The sequence below is a fragment of the Thermobia domestica genome, chromosome 14, assembly GCF_964235325.1.
Source record: "Thermobia domestica chromosome 14, izTheDome1.hap1.1, whole genome shotgun sequence".
NCBI classification, from domain to species: domain Eukaryota; kingdom Metazoa; phylum Arthropoda; class Insecta; order Zygentoma; family Lepismatidae; genus Thermobia; species Thermobia domestica.
The window spans coordinates 199,377,612-199,391,848 of record NC_137467.1 but is presented as its reverse complement, the minus strand read 5'-3'; positions in this window follow the sequence as shown (position 1 = coordinate 199,391,848).

Below are 14,237 nucleotides of genomic sequence, written 5' to 3'. Positions count from 1 at the left end.
TCTATTCATTTTATAGCATAATAGCATAATAAAACATTTTTGGACTGACTTAATTTTGTTTGTCAATGTTATAACAATACTATTCCAAATAACTACATCAAACTCTAGTCTTGATCTTACAAGTGTCTTGTACTAATATACTGTACATATAAACTGGCATTTTTAAACTCAGGCCATTGTCTGAAAATAAACACTATTGTTCTTCTCTTCCCTTGAACTATACTATAAATATGACAGCTAAGTTTCATATTTCTCTCAAACACTATACTCAAATCTTTAACCTGTTAGGCTTTATTCAATGTTACTCCATTAACCACACACTTGATTACGAAGTATTAGGTTTTGTTAGTATATGATATACTGTATATTAAGTTTTCTCACAATTTAATTTCAAGAAGTTATTTATACACCATGTACTAACAGTATCTAGATTTTTCTGTAGTAAGTTGTTATCATATTTACTATTTACTACTCTAAATAATTTTAAATCATCGGCATATAATAAAATATTTGAGTATTTTAATTTATCATTCAGTTATTAATAAATATTGAAGAAAAGAAAGGGTCCCAAGGGAAAAAATGAAATGAAATCTTTAAGTTTTACGTCCCACGGTTATGCCGGTTAGGCTAAAGGAGACGGTGATAATGAGAAACGAATGAAATGGTGGAATGAAGAAAGTGGGAGGAAACGGAAGAACCCCGAGAAAACCCACGCACACGGTGTTTGTCCACCACAAAGTTCACTTGGCAGGGGCTGGGATCGAACCCGGGACCCCAAGCACCAGAGGTGAACGCTCTACCACTGAGCCACCGCGGCCCCGGGTCCCAAGGGAGATCCCTGAGGTATGGCATTCTTTATATTACCATAACTAGAGGTTATTTGATCAATTTTTACTTTAAGCGTTATGTTTGTTAAATAATAATAATAATTTGTCAAAATGATATTTATGCATAGTGTGTGTAGTATGTTTTCAATTTCTGAGTGAATTGTCAATAAATTTCGACCTTCTACGCTTATAAAATAGATTGCAAATAATTATTTTCCTTAAAGGAGAACGGCTATATATTGTTATGTTGTCAGAAATGCACTGACTCCATCACATCTTTGTACTATCACCTTATACTGAGACAAATAATTCTTTAAAAGTTTTATTTTCCGCACATTTGGTGTGGAACGTTTGGAAATTGATATTTTACTCGTTTGATACAAAATATTTTATATTCTATCTTTTGTTCTTTCATTGTTTTGTTTTCTAAATTCTTCAAATGCCGGAGTCTAAGATTCATTCATTGGTACTTGATGTTTAAGAATCACATATGACTAAGTCACTCCTCACTAGCATACACTACATAACAAAGAAAATATTTTAGTCTAAAAGTTGACAACACTGACAACCTTACTGATGACTCATTATGTCTACCTCCAGCTAGTTGAGAATTTTTGTTGCTATGAGCTATATATATAATGAAATATTCCATACATGTTGCCTATTTTGACGAAAATTCCCTTTATCCCATTACCAATAATTAATGTAAAAAATAATGGAATTTTTCCCACGGGTTGGCATCACTGTATAGATAGCGAAAAGTGGTTCTCTGGAATCGATTCACCATTTCAAGAATATATTCAATCTTTTGTCTTACTGAAACTGGAATTAATAAAAATCTATTAGGATTTCCGGTTTTAATATCAATCTCCATAGAGAAAACAAAGAAAGAAAGAAATAGTAGTATGAAATAGTTTCCTGATATAGAGTCAGCGCTCAAAGAACAAATTTTGTCTCGAGTTATATCGCTTTACTCGGACCAGGAATGGTAGAAATAAACAATTCCGGTTTCGACAATGATCACAATCATGAAAGTAGATAGAGAGAAGTTTCTCTTATACGGATTCGGTATCTCAAAACTAAAGTCTGGAGCAAATCTCTTGACGTCTGGCGGAAACCAATGGCGTTGAAGTGCGACGTTGTCGGATTTTTTTGCGTGTACAAGTATAACATGAAACATGTGTTTCTTTCGTAAAACACAATTGGAAAACGAAGTAAACGCTTCAAACGAAGAAGGTAGCAGAAAAAACACTCAGTTACATTGACTTCCATGCAGAGAAACAAACTTACAACAAAATAATGAGCAATTGTATCTAGAATTGTGTTTCTATTTCTATTATTTAAAAATGATCTTATTTTCTTCTAAGCTTATGCTAACATTCTATTACGGAAGGTATGTTCGAACACAAATAATATTTCTCCCAAGCATCGAATATTAAACAACGTCGCGTAAATTTTATTGGACATTTTGGAAAAGAGAACACGCCTTAAACGCCAGAAGGTTTGACCCGGACTTTAGATTTGATTTCCTACGTTATTATTCTATTGTAACCAAAAGTTATAGAAGTTTATTAACATTGCTGGTTACAATATCAACTTTCAGGGACCAAATACGGAAGAAGGCGACAATCTTTGTTTTTTCCTAAATATAGATTAGTGATCGTCAGATTGACTTTCTTCTCTGTCTATATTCTTCTACTGAATACAGTACTAGTGAAACTAGAACAAGTACCAATTTCAATAGTTAATCCTATTCAGGTGCGCTTCCAGAAATTTTTGTTGGAAGAGGTCCAAGTTTTGGAAGCATGGTCCAACACTACAAGCCACTACGTTTATGTAGTACCGGTATTGAAAGGGTATTATTCTACACTTGAAAATAATGATAAGTAATTGAAAAATACTTCAACTTATATTTTCAGAATAAAATGATAGAACTGGATTGCTTTTTAAGAGAAAGAGTACGGATTAAGATCAAATTTTCATGTTACATCACACATTTCCCTGTTAAACATGTAGGACGGTATTCAGAAAAAATTCTTTAATCGATTGTTAGTCACAGACTAGTCAGTACCATACTAAATCTAATTTCCCTATTAAACATGCAGGGCGGTATTCAGAGAGAATTCTTTAATCGATTGTTAGTCACAGACTAGTCAGTACCATACTAAATCTTTACTAAGGAAGGTGCACTTTTTGGTATGCAGAGTCTACTTTGAGTACAACTAAAGAGATGATTTGGGTATGATTAACTTATATAACCCAAATGCATCGGGTGAGAAAAATAAATGTATCAACTACGGAAAAGTAGATTAGCGCATGCGTAGTCTGTAAAAATGAAAACACATGAAATACGAAATACGAAATGTTGTGTCGCACGCTAAACCGTGGGAAAAAGATTAGCGTCTGCTATAGATTAATTAATCACATGTGATTAACTTCGTCAAATACTACGTCCTAATCGGAGACTCTGAATACAATTTTGATAACAATCCGTTAGTCAACTTTGTAGTGTGGCTTTAATCAGATGACAAAACGACTTTGCATATGGCCCGCATAGTTTCATTGAGAAACTATACGAATTTATGTTTACCTAGTTACGAAGTCTTTTGGGTAATCTGGATCCGGTAGGCTCCCCGTGTGTTCGCCCGTGATCGTATATAATAATAACTGTAAGAAATAGAGAGAAATATCTTTCGGCATGTATTCAGCATCCAAAGCGCAGGTTTAATCTGTGTCCTTATCCATGTTTCCCTTTTGTTTAAAATTTAAGAATTCCTATTGGACTCCAAGTTACAGGTACTTTCACTGAAGATATCTCCAACATTTCTACATATTTTGTAATACGTATTAGTCAAATTTCATTAGTGCACAATCAATGAATAGGCATGAAGAAATAAGGGGTTTTCGAACGAAGGATAACTTTTTAAGCAAATACAACTTTTCAGAGAGAGAGATTATATATATATATATATATATATATATATATATATATACATAGAATAGCTGACAGTGGCGCATTTAGGATTTTGTTTTGGGGACTATACGCAACAAGGGGAATCAGGGGACAATTGCCCACCTGAGTTTGATAATTAAATACATTGTAATTTATGCATAAATTGAAATTTTAATGGCAAGAATTGCAGACTGGTAAATCTTATGTGATAAGGTACACACAAAAACTTAGCAGTGAATGTAACCTTTCATTGTGTTCAGAGAAGGAATAAAGAAAGCATCCTTTTGGCCTACCTAATTTCCTAAGTTACGTATTCTCCCTGTTAATTTTCTTTAGTTCAAACATTTATCTTTCTTTATAACTAAAAAACGATGTAAATCTTCCTTTGCTATAATAACTAAAGTCCCGTTATATTGATATCCGTGAAAGTTGATGTGAAAACCAGTTTCGCTTATCAGCTCCTCTTAGTTTTGGTGCCACTCACGATGGCCGACTTCAATCACAACTAACAAGGATCGAAAGTAAAATAGGAGAAACGAAAGAAAGCAACAACTAAGAAAAAGAAACAGAAGAGTACAATGGACGAAAGAAGGAAAAAAAAAGAACGCAGTTCTTACATGAAATGAAATTTTACAAATACAGTATGATTTGTGAACAAAGAGCATAAGAAAGTGGAAAGTCAACCAAATTCTTAGAAATGGTATGAAGGATTATTGTTGTACTTGGAATGCGAAAATCTAACAAATTTATTTCGCAGCAGCTTCAGCACGTTAACCCCTGTAAATACGAAACTGGTAACTGGTAACCTTTAATGTAACGCAACTTCTGCAAAAAGTCACACCAGTAAAAGTTACAAGTTCTTTGACTTGAAAGTCAAAGGAGAAAACTTCCTTAACGTACAACAATTAATATATAAGATAACTTTTATTCTCTTAGCATATATACCCACACAGCAATAAACAAGCAGACAAACACGGGATCAATAATCACAAATTACGTTGAACGAATGTGGTCTAATGGGATTTAGTACAGCATGCCTTAGTCGATCAACCAATCAGATCTTGGGAGTTTCCTGCCAGGAGTTGATATAAACATCACAGGTTGGAAACAAAGGCCACAGCAACAATTAAAGCCTTCACTAAATGGTTATTGCCAGGGTAATCCATACATAATCTGCGTTCCTCGAATACATAAACTGTTAGCCAAAGCGACCCAACGATAAGCAAGAAATCAGAGCCATTATCGAACTATTATACACGTTCTAGCAGAGAATGTAGTCACTGGTTATTTTCATTGGGAAATAAAACACTATTCCGCAGACAAAAGAGGTGCTAAGAGTAAATGGAAGCAGCTATTGTTCTAAAACCATCACCCAATAGATTAGGGATTATGACGGAATTGGATGCAGGACTATGAACGTCCAAGTGGATTGACAAAGCGATAGATTTCGCTCAGTGGTTAATAGCCTTTGAAACACAATCTATTTCCAGATCAATAAAACGCTATAACTCTGTTGACAAATGTGTGTGCGTGGTTTTAAGAGCGAACACAAGATGATTTGCGTACCGTTTGTATTTTGCGTTAATTATTCAATACCAAATATCAATCTGTCAATTCCCAACATCATCTGTAAGAACTAGGTAGATGAATATTGTACTTAGACGATTCTTCTACTGCCATCTACTCTTTCGGCATTTCAACTTGTTAATCATCTTCATAGTGGTATTTCTTAAATGCCAAGACTTTGGAATAATCGTTATATATTAGTCCGGAAGTAATTGCGGGTGTAACGACGCATTTAAACAAAAATCTAACGTCAAGAGGTTCACTCTTACCCTAATTTCAGTGCACGAGATTAAAGGTCGGGTTGGTTTACAAAACTTATTTAAATATTTACCCTGTCTGTCCATGTTTCCGTCCAACCTCCTTTATATATTTAACCTGTCTATCCAAGTGTCTGTCCAAACTCCTTTTTATATTTATCCTGTCTGTCTATGTGTCCGTTTAAACTCCTCTTCATATTTCCCTGACTGTCCATGTGTCCTTCCAAAATCCTTTATATATTTATTCTGCCTGCCCTTGTATCCGTCCAAACTCCACTCTATATTTCCCTGACTGTCCATGTGTCCATCCAAACTCCTTTGTCCATGGATCCGTCCGAACTCCTTTATATATTCACCCTGTCTATCCAAGTGTCCATCCAAACTCCTTTAAATATTTATCTTATCTGTCCATGTGTCCGTCCAAACTTCTTTCTATATATCCCTGTCTATGTGTCCATCCAAACTCCTTTATTTATTTATTCTTTCTGTCCATGTGTCCGTCCAAACTCCTTTCTATATTTCCCTGACTGTCCATGTGTCTGTCCAAACTCCTTTTTATATTTATCCTGTCTGTGCATGTGTCCATTCAAACTCCTCTCTATATTTCCCTGACTGTCCATGTGTCCATCCAAACCCCTTTATATATTTATCGTGCCTCTCCATGTGTTCGTCCAAACTCCTTTGTATATTTCCCTGACTGTGCATGTGTCCACCCAAACTCCTCTATATATTTAACCTGTCTGTCTATGTGTCTGTCCAAACTTTTTAAATTTCACTGACTGTCCATGTGTCAGTCTAAACTTCTTTCTATATTTATCATGTCTGTCCTGGTGCCCGTCTAAACTCCTTTCTATATTTCCCTGACTGTCCATGTGTCCATCCAAACTCCTTTATATATTTACCTTGTCTATCCAAGTGTCCATCCAAACTCCTTCTTTTATTTATCCTGTCTGTCCATGTGTCCGTCCAAACTCCTTTCTATATTTCCCTGTCTGTCCATGTGTCCGTCCAAACTCCTTTCTATATTTCCCTGACTGTCCATGTGTCCATCCAAACTCCTTTATATATTTACCTTGTCTATCCAAGTGTCCATCCAAACTCCTTCTTTTATTTATCCTGTCTGTCCATGTGTCCGTCCAAACTTCTTTCTATATTTCCCTGACTGTCAATGTGTCCACCCAAACTCCTTTATATATTTATCCTGTCTGTCCATGATTCCGTCCAAACTCCTTTCTATATTTCCCTGACTGTCCATGTGTCCACCCAAACTCCTTTATATATTTACCTTGTCTATCCAAGTGTCCATCCAAACTCCTTCTTTTATTTATCCGGTCTGTCCATGTTTCCGTCCAAACTCCTTTCTATATTTCCCTGACTGTCCATGTGTACATCCAAACTCCTTTATATATTTACCTTGTCTATCCAAGTGTCCATCCAAACTCCTTCTTTTATTTATCCGGTCTGTCCATGTTTCCGTCGAAACTCCTTTCTATATTTCCCTGACTGTCCATGTGTCCACCCAAACTCCTTTATATATTTATCCTGTCTGTCCATGTGTCCGTCCAAACTCCTTTCTATATTTCCCTGACTGTCCATGTGTACATCCAAACTCCTTTATATATATTATCCTGTCTTTCCATGTGTCTGTCCAAATTCCTCTCTATATTTCCCCGACTGTACATGTGTCCACCCAAACTCCTTTATATATTTAACCTGTCTGTCCATGTGTCTGTCCAAACTTTTTAAATTTCACTGACTGTCCATGTGTCCATCCAAACTCCTTTGTCCATGGATCCGTCCGAACTCCTTTATATATTCACCCTGTCTATCCAAGTGTCCATCCAAACTCCTTTAAATATTTATCTTATCTGTCCATGTGTCCGTCCAAACTTCTTTCTATATATCCCTGTCTATGTGTCCATCCAAACTCCTTTATTTATTTATTCTTTCTGTCCATGTGTCCGTCCAAACTCCTTTCTATATTTCCCTGACTGTCCATGTGTCTGTCCAAACTCCTTTTTATATTTATCCTGTCTGTGCATGTGTCCATTCAAACTCCTCTCTATATTTCCCTGACTGTCCATGTGTCCATCCAAACCCCTTTATATATTTATCGTGCCTCTCCATGTGTTCGTAAAAACTCCTTTGTATATTTCCCTGACTGTGCATGTGTCCACCCAAACTCCTCTATATATTTAACCTGTCTGTCTATGTGTCTGTCCAAACTTTTTAAATTTCACTGACTGTCCATGTGTCAGTCTAAACTTCTTTCTATATTTATCATGTCTGTCCTGGTGCCCGTCTAAACTCCTTTCTATATTTCCCTGACTGTCCATGTGTCCATCCAAACTCCTTTATATATTTACCTTGTCTATCCAAGTGTCCATCCAAACTCCTTCTTTTATTTATCCTCTCTGTCCATGTGTCCGTCCAAACTCCTTCCTATATTTCCCTGTCTGTCCATGTGTCCGTCCAAACTCCTTTCTATATTTCCCTGACTGTCCATGTGTCCATCCAAACTCCTTTATATATTTACCTTGTCTATCCAAGTGTCCATCCAAACTCCTTCTTTTATTTATCCTGTCTGTCCATGTGTCCGTCCAAACTTCTTTCTATATTTCCCTGACTGTCAATGTGTCCACCCAAACTCCTTTATATATTTATCCTGTCTGTCCATGATTCCGTCCAAACTCCTTTCTATATTTCCCTGACTGTCCATGTGTCCACCCAAACTCCTTTATATATTTACCTTGTCTATCCAAGTGTCCATCCAAACTCCTTCTTTTATTTATCCGGTCTGTCCATGTTTCCGTCCAAACTCCTTTCTATATTTCCCTGACTGTCCATGTGTACATCCAAACTCCTTTATATATTTACCTTGTCTATCCAAGTGTCCATCCAAACTCCTTCTTTTATTTATCCGGTCTGTCCATGTTTCCGTCCAAACTCCTTTCTATATTTCCCTGACTGTCCATGTGTCCACCCAAACTCCTTTATATATTTATCCTGTCTGTCCATGTGTCCGTCCAAACTCCTTTTTATATTTATGCTGTCTGTGCATGTGTCCATTCAAACTCCTCTCTATATTTCCCTGACTGTCCATGTGTCCATCCAAACCCCTTTATATATTTATCGTGCCTCTCCATGTGTTCGTCCAAACTCCTTTGTATATTTCCCTGACTGTGCATGTGTCCACCCAAACTCCTCTATATATTTAACCTGTCTGTCTATGTGTCTGTCCAAACTTTTTAAATTTCACTGACTGTCCATGTGTCAGTCTAAACTTCTTTCTATATTTATCATGTCTGTCCTGGTGCCCGTCTAAACTCCTTTCTATATTTCCCTGACTGTCCATGTGTCCATCCAAACTCCTTTATATATTTACCTTGTCTATCCAAGTGTCCATCCAAACTCCTTCTTTTATTTATACTGTCTGTCCATGTGTCCGTCCAAACTCCTTTCTATATTTCCCTGTCTGTCCATGTGTCCGTCCAAACTCCTTTCTATATTTCCCTGACTGTCCATGTGTCCATCCAAACTCCTTTATATATTTACCTTGTCTATCCAAGTGTCCATCCAAACTCCTTCTTTTATTTATCCTGTCTGTCCATGTGTCCGTCCAAACTTCTTTCTATATTTCCCTGACTGTCAATGTGTCCACCCAAACTCCTTTATATATTTATCCTGTCTGTCCATGATTCCGTCCAAACTCCTTTCTATATTTCCCTGACTGTCCATGTGTCCACCCAAACTCCTTTATATATTTACCTTGTCTATCCAAGTGTCCATCCAAACTCCTTCTTTTATTTATCCGGTCTGTCCATGTTTCCGTCCAAACTCCTTTCTATATTTCCCTGACTGTCCGTGTGTACATCCAAACTCCTTTATATATTTACCTTGTATATCCAAGTGTCCATCCAAACTCCTTCTTTTATTTATCCGGTCAGTCCATGTTTCCGTCCAAACTCCTTTCTATATTTCCCTGACTGTCCATGTGTCCACCCAAACTCCTTTATATATTTATCCTGTCTGTCCATGTGTCCGTCCAAACTCCTTTCTATATTTCCCTGACTGTCCATGTGTACATCCAAACTCCTTTATATATATTATCCTGTCTTTCCATGTGTCTGTCCAAATTCCTCTCTATATTTCCCCGACTGTACATGTGTCCAGCCAAACTCCGTTATATATTTATCCTGTCTGTGCATATGTCCGTTTAAACTCTTCTCTATATTTCCCTGACTGTCCATGTGTCCATCCAAACTGCTTTGTCCATGGGTCCGTCCAAACTTCTTTATATATTCACCCTGTCTATCCAAGTGTCCATCTAAACTTCTTTAAATATTTATCTTATCTGTCCATGTGTCCGTCCAAACTCCTTTCTATATATCCCTGTCCATGTGTCCATCCAGACCCCTTTATATATTTATCCTGTCTGTCCATGTTTCCGTCCAAACTCCTTTCTATATTTCCCTGACTGTCCATGTGTCTGTCCAAACTCCTTTTTATATTTATCCTGTCTGTGCATATGTCCTTTCAAACTCCTCTCTATATTTCCCTGACTGTCCATGTGTCCATCCAAACCTCTTTATATATTTATTCTGCCTTTCCATGTGTCCGTCCAAACTCCTTTGTATATTTCCCTGGCTGTGCATGTGTCCACCCAAACTCCTTTATATATTTAACCTGTCTGTCCATGTGTCTGTCCAAACTTTTTAAATTTCACTGACTGTCCATGTGTCAGTCTAAACTTCTTTTTATATTTATCCTGTCTGTCCAGGTGCCCGTCTAAACTCCTTTCTATATTTCGCTGACTGTCCATGTGTCCATCCAAACTCCTTTATATATTTATCCTGTCTGTCCATGTGTCCGTCCAAACTCCTTTCTATATTTCCCTGACTGTCCATGTGTCCACCCAAACTTTTTTATATATTTATCCTGTCTGTCCATGTTTCCGTCCAAACTCCTTTCTATATTTCCCTGACTGTCCATGTGTCCATCCAAACTCCTTTATATATTTACCTTGTCTATCCAAGTGTCCATCCAAACTCCTTCTTTTATTTACCCTGTCTGTCCATGTTTCCGTCCAAACTCCTTTCTATATTTCCGTGACTGTCCATGTGTCCACCCAAACTCCTTTATATATTTAACCTGTCTGTCCATGTGTCCTTCCGATTAGAAACAAAAAAATCAGGAGCTATTTGATGAATTACAGATTATAAAGGTGGTGCAAAAGCTCGGAACCCAGTTTGTAGATGGAGGTGACATCTATAGAAAGTGGTAGAAATTAGTCATTTCCGGTTGTAACATTAATTACTATAGACCAAAAGGGATAATACATAGCAAGATGAAGTTTGTTGCAATGTTGATATACACAGAACCTGGAGAACAAGAGATAGCAGAAACGTATTTTTAAGGAATCGATGTAGCGTTTAAAGAATAGGATAAGAAAAAGACTCCAGGATTTAAAAAATCGGCGTTTGGTGCAATGTAACAGGGACGCGCATCTGTAGACCGATATTTTTTAACACTACCTTCAACACGGTAGGATATGTGGAATTTTTTTATGCATTTTGTACTCAACTCACTGAATATGAAAGACAATACTCTTTATATCATCAAAATGGGGCAATATGTCACACTACTAAGCTATCCCTTGAATGAGTCCATGATGTCTTCTCTGAGGAACGAACTCTCAGCAAAGGTTTGTGGCCACCACGTTAATCAGATCTAACAACATGTGATTTCTTCGTGTAGGGACACCTGAAAACAAATGAAACAATCCACACACAATACAGGAACTGAAAGACAACATTACCCATGAAGTTGCCGCTATCGATATCCGAACTTTACGCCGGATATATCTGACTATGCTTACACGTGCAGAGCTTTGTATTGATGTCGCAGAGGATCACTTTCAACATGTTCTATAAACGTATTTTTCACTGTATTTTCCTTTTTTTTTTCATTCTAAATAAACGATAAGTCCATTTCAGATCTTCATTTCTGTAATTTCATTGGATTTCCTTTATTCTTACACGGGCTACTTTTATTTGCGCCACGCAGTATCATGGCATAGAAACCAAATTCCTCCACATGGAGTACACGTAACACAGCTACTTGTTTCTTTTCTGATAGTAAAGGGGAGTGAGGGTGTCCTCGCAAATATTATTCGGAGATTATTTAGCTACTAGGGTGAATTGATTGCACCGAGCTGAATAAAATTAAGCATTAGACAATCATTTCTGATGCGTATTTCGAGAAAAACGAATTTTTGTGTTGCTAAAGCGACGAGGTTCGTTGCCATTTTTATCAGAACATGTTTTGAAGTGTTGTTTTTATCATGGAGGGGTCATAAGTATACGGATTTACTAACGGGGGCACCAGAGAAACAAGGTTGGGAACCACTGGACTTGAAACACAACGTCCTTTTCGACACTGAAACATCTCTCTCGTGGCATAAAATATTACCGTCTAAAGTAGGATATTATGTGAAATGAGTTAGGCGATGGAAGACGCCTTCATTTCAAGGACCACAAAGAAAATGTGCAACCAACTTCTGAGAAGAAAGAGACAAAAATGAAAAAGTCTTTCACATAATACACAACTGCTTCACACACCATTAACCATTCCGCCAAGGGGCTCTCTTCCCACTTTCTCTCCCTATCGCGTTCTCCTGATATTTCTTTCTTAAAATGAAGAAAAAATATATATACACATATAAAAATTCAAAATAAATAGAGTTTTCTCATAAGCACCTCCTTCACATGTACACACTTTCTCTATCTTTTTTCTTTATCCATTTATTTTCTTTTCTTATTTTTTTCTTTATCTTCGTTTTCCTATCTTCTTTAACGTTCTCATTTCCTCTGTAACTCTTCTTGAATATTTCTTCTACTAAACTTGTCTCTTTTCGCATTCTCTATCTTAAGTTTTCTCTATTTCTTTCTTCCTAGCCTCCTCTTCTTTCCTATTTTCGGACTTTTTTTTTCCTGATTTAATCAGTCACCTACTTAATGTTTTGCATCAAAAAAAGAAAAAGTAATTTCTTAGGTCCACAATTTTGCTAAAGCCGTTCTTTTCGACATTCGAGGCTTTATTGAAAAAATAAAACTGGTTATACAGTTACGATTCAATATATTGACCATCGTTGGCCATTACTTTCTCCCATCATTCGGGTAACGTACGAATCTTACGTTGAAATGACTACTCATCTTTTGAAGTGATCCACGTATCGATCCAATTTTTGACTTCTTCATAAGAGCGTAAGAGGTGGCCAGCCAGGCTGTGTGTGCCATTGATCGAAACAAGTGATAATCAGAGGGAGCAATGTCTGGAGAATACGGCAGATGAGGCAGGACTTCCTATTTCAACGTTTCGAAATATGTATTGACGAACTTCGTGACATAGGATCGTGCATTGTCATGCTGCACAATCACATTATTGTGTCTATCGTTGTATTGCGGCCGTTTGTCTTTCAATGCTCGACTTTAACGCATCACAACGAAATTAAAATACCGCTAATTTTACAATAATTATGTGATATCTTTAAATAGATTAAAGATAATCGAAATGTGGAGCAAGAGCGCGCAAGGCAATATTATTTTAGCATGAGTTACCTTTATCACGATTCACTTATCTGCTTTTGATTTCCAGCCATTTAGAAAATCGGCATTTATTTTCACGTTTCTAAATGGCTACAAACGGAAAGCTACCAGGTTACTTATGATAACGGTACCTCATGCAAAATAATATTTTATAGCGCGCCCTTGTTCCACATTTCGATTATCTTTTGTCTATTTCAATATATTACATAATTAGTGTAAAACCAGCAGTATTTTAATTTCGCAGTGATTAGGCCGCTTTCGATACAGATCGCCTGTGATTGTTGCAGTTGGGTTTCAATCGGTGAGCATATCCTACACGAAGCTGATACCACCAAATAGAGAGGGTGATTTTTGAGCTGTGAATATTCGGTTTGGCCGTCGACGTGGAAGCATATCCAGGAAGTGCACATGATTTTCTGATCTTGAGATTATCTTAATGAACACATGTTTTGTCCCCGGGGACAGGAATCGAGTAATGTTTCGATGTAGCGTTGCCCATATTTCAAAAATGAAAATTCGAGAAACTACTGAATTATGAGAATCTTAGAAATTTTTAAAATGAAAAGAAGTGTTGTATACTAATTTACTTTTTTTTTTTTTTCATTAGACAGAGTTGTTAGAGTTGTTCAAGTATTACGTTAGTACACTTTTAGTCATTTTAGAAGACCTCCTCTTCCCTAGTTACGCAATCGTAAGCAAAATATTTACCCCCTCCTCCGGTAAGCAAGTTTTTTCTTTCTTTCTTTTTCTTTTTTTTTAAATACTCAGGATCTTTTATGTTTCGTAGCTTTCAGAGTCTGTTTTAGCTCATTTAAGATATGATGATTTATCCCATTGTTGTCTGTTTAGTTTTATTGATTAAAACAATATATTTTTCTTCTTGAATGGTCAGTGGAAAATTTTCCAAAAATATCGGTCAGGGATTATTGATTAAAATATTTCAGAAACAAGATGTAGATTGGAATGGAGCACTAAAGATAACAATAAGATTGAGCAGTAAAACCTTTTGTTCCTGGCCCAATGAAAC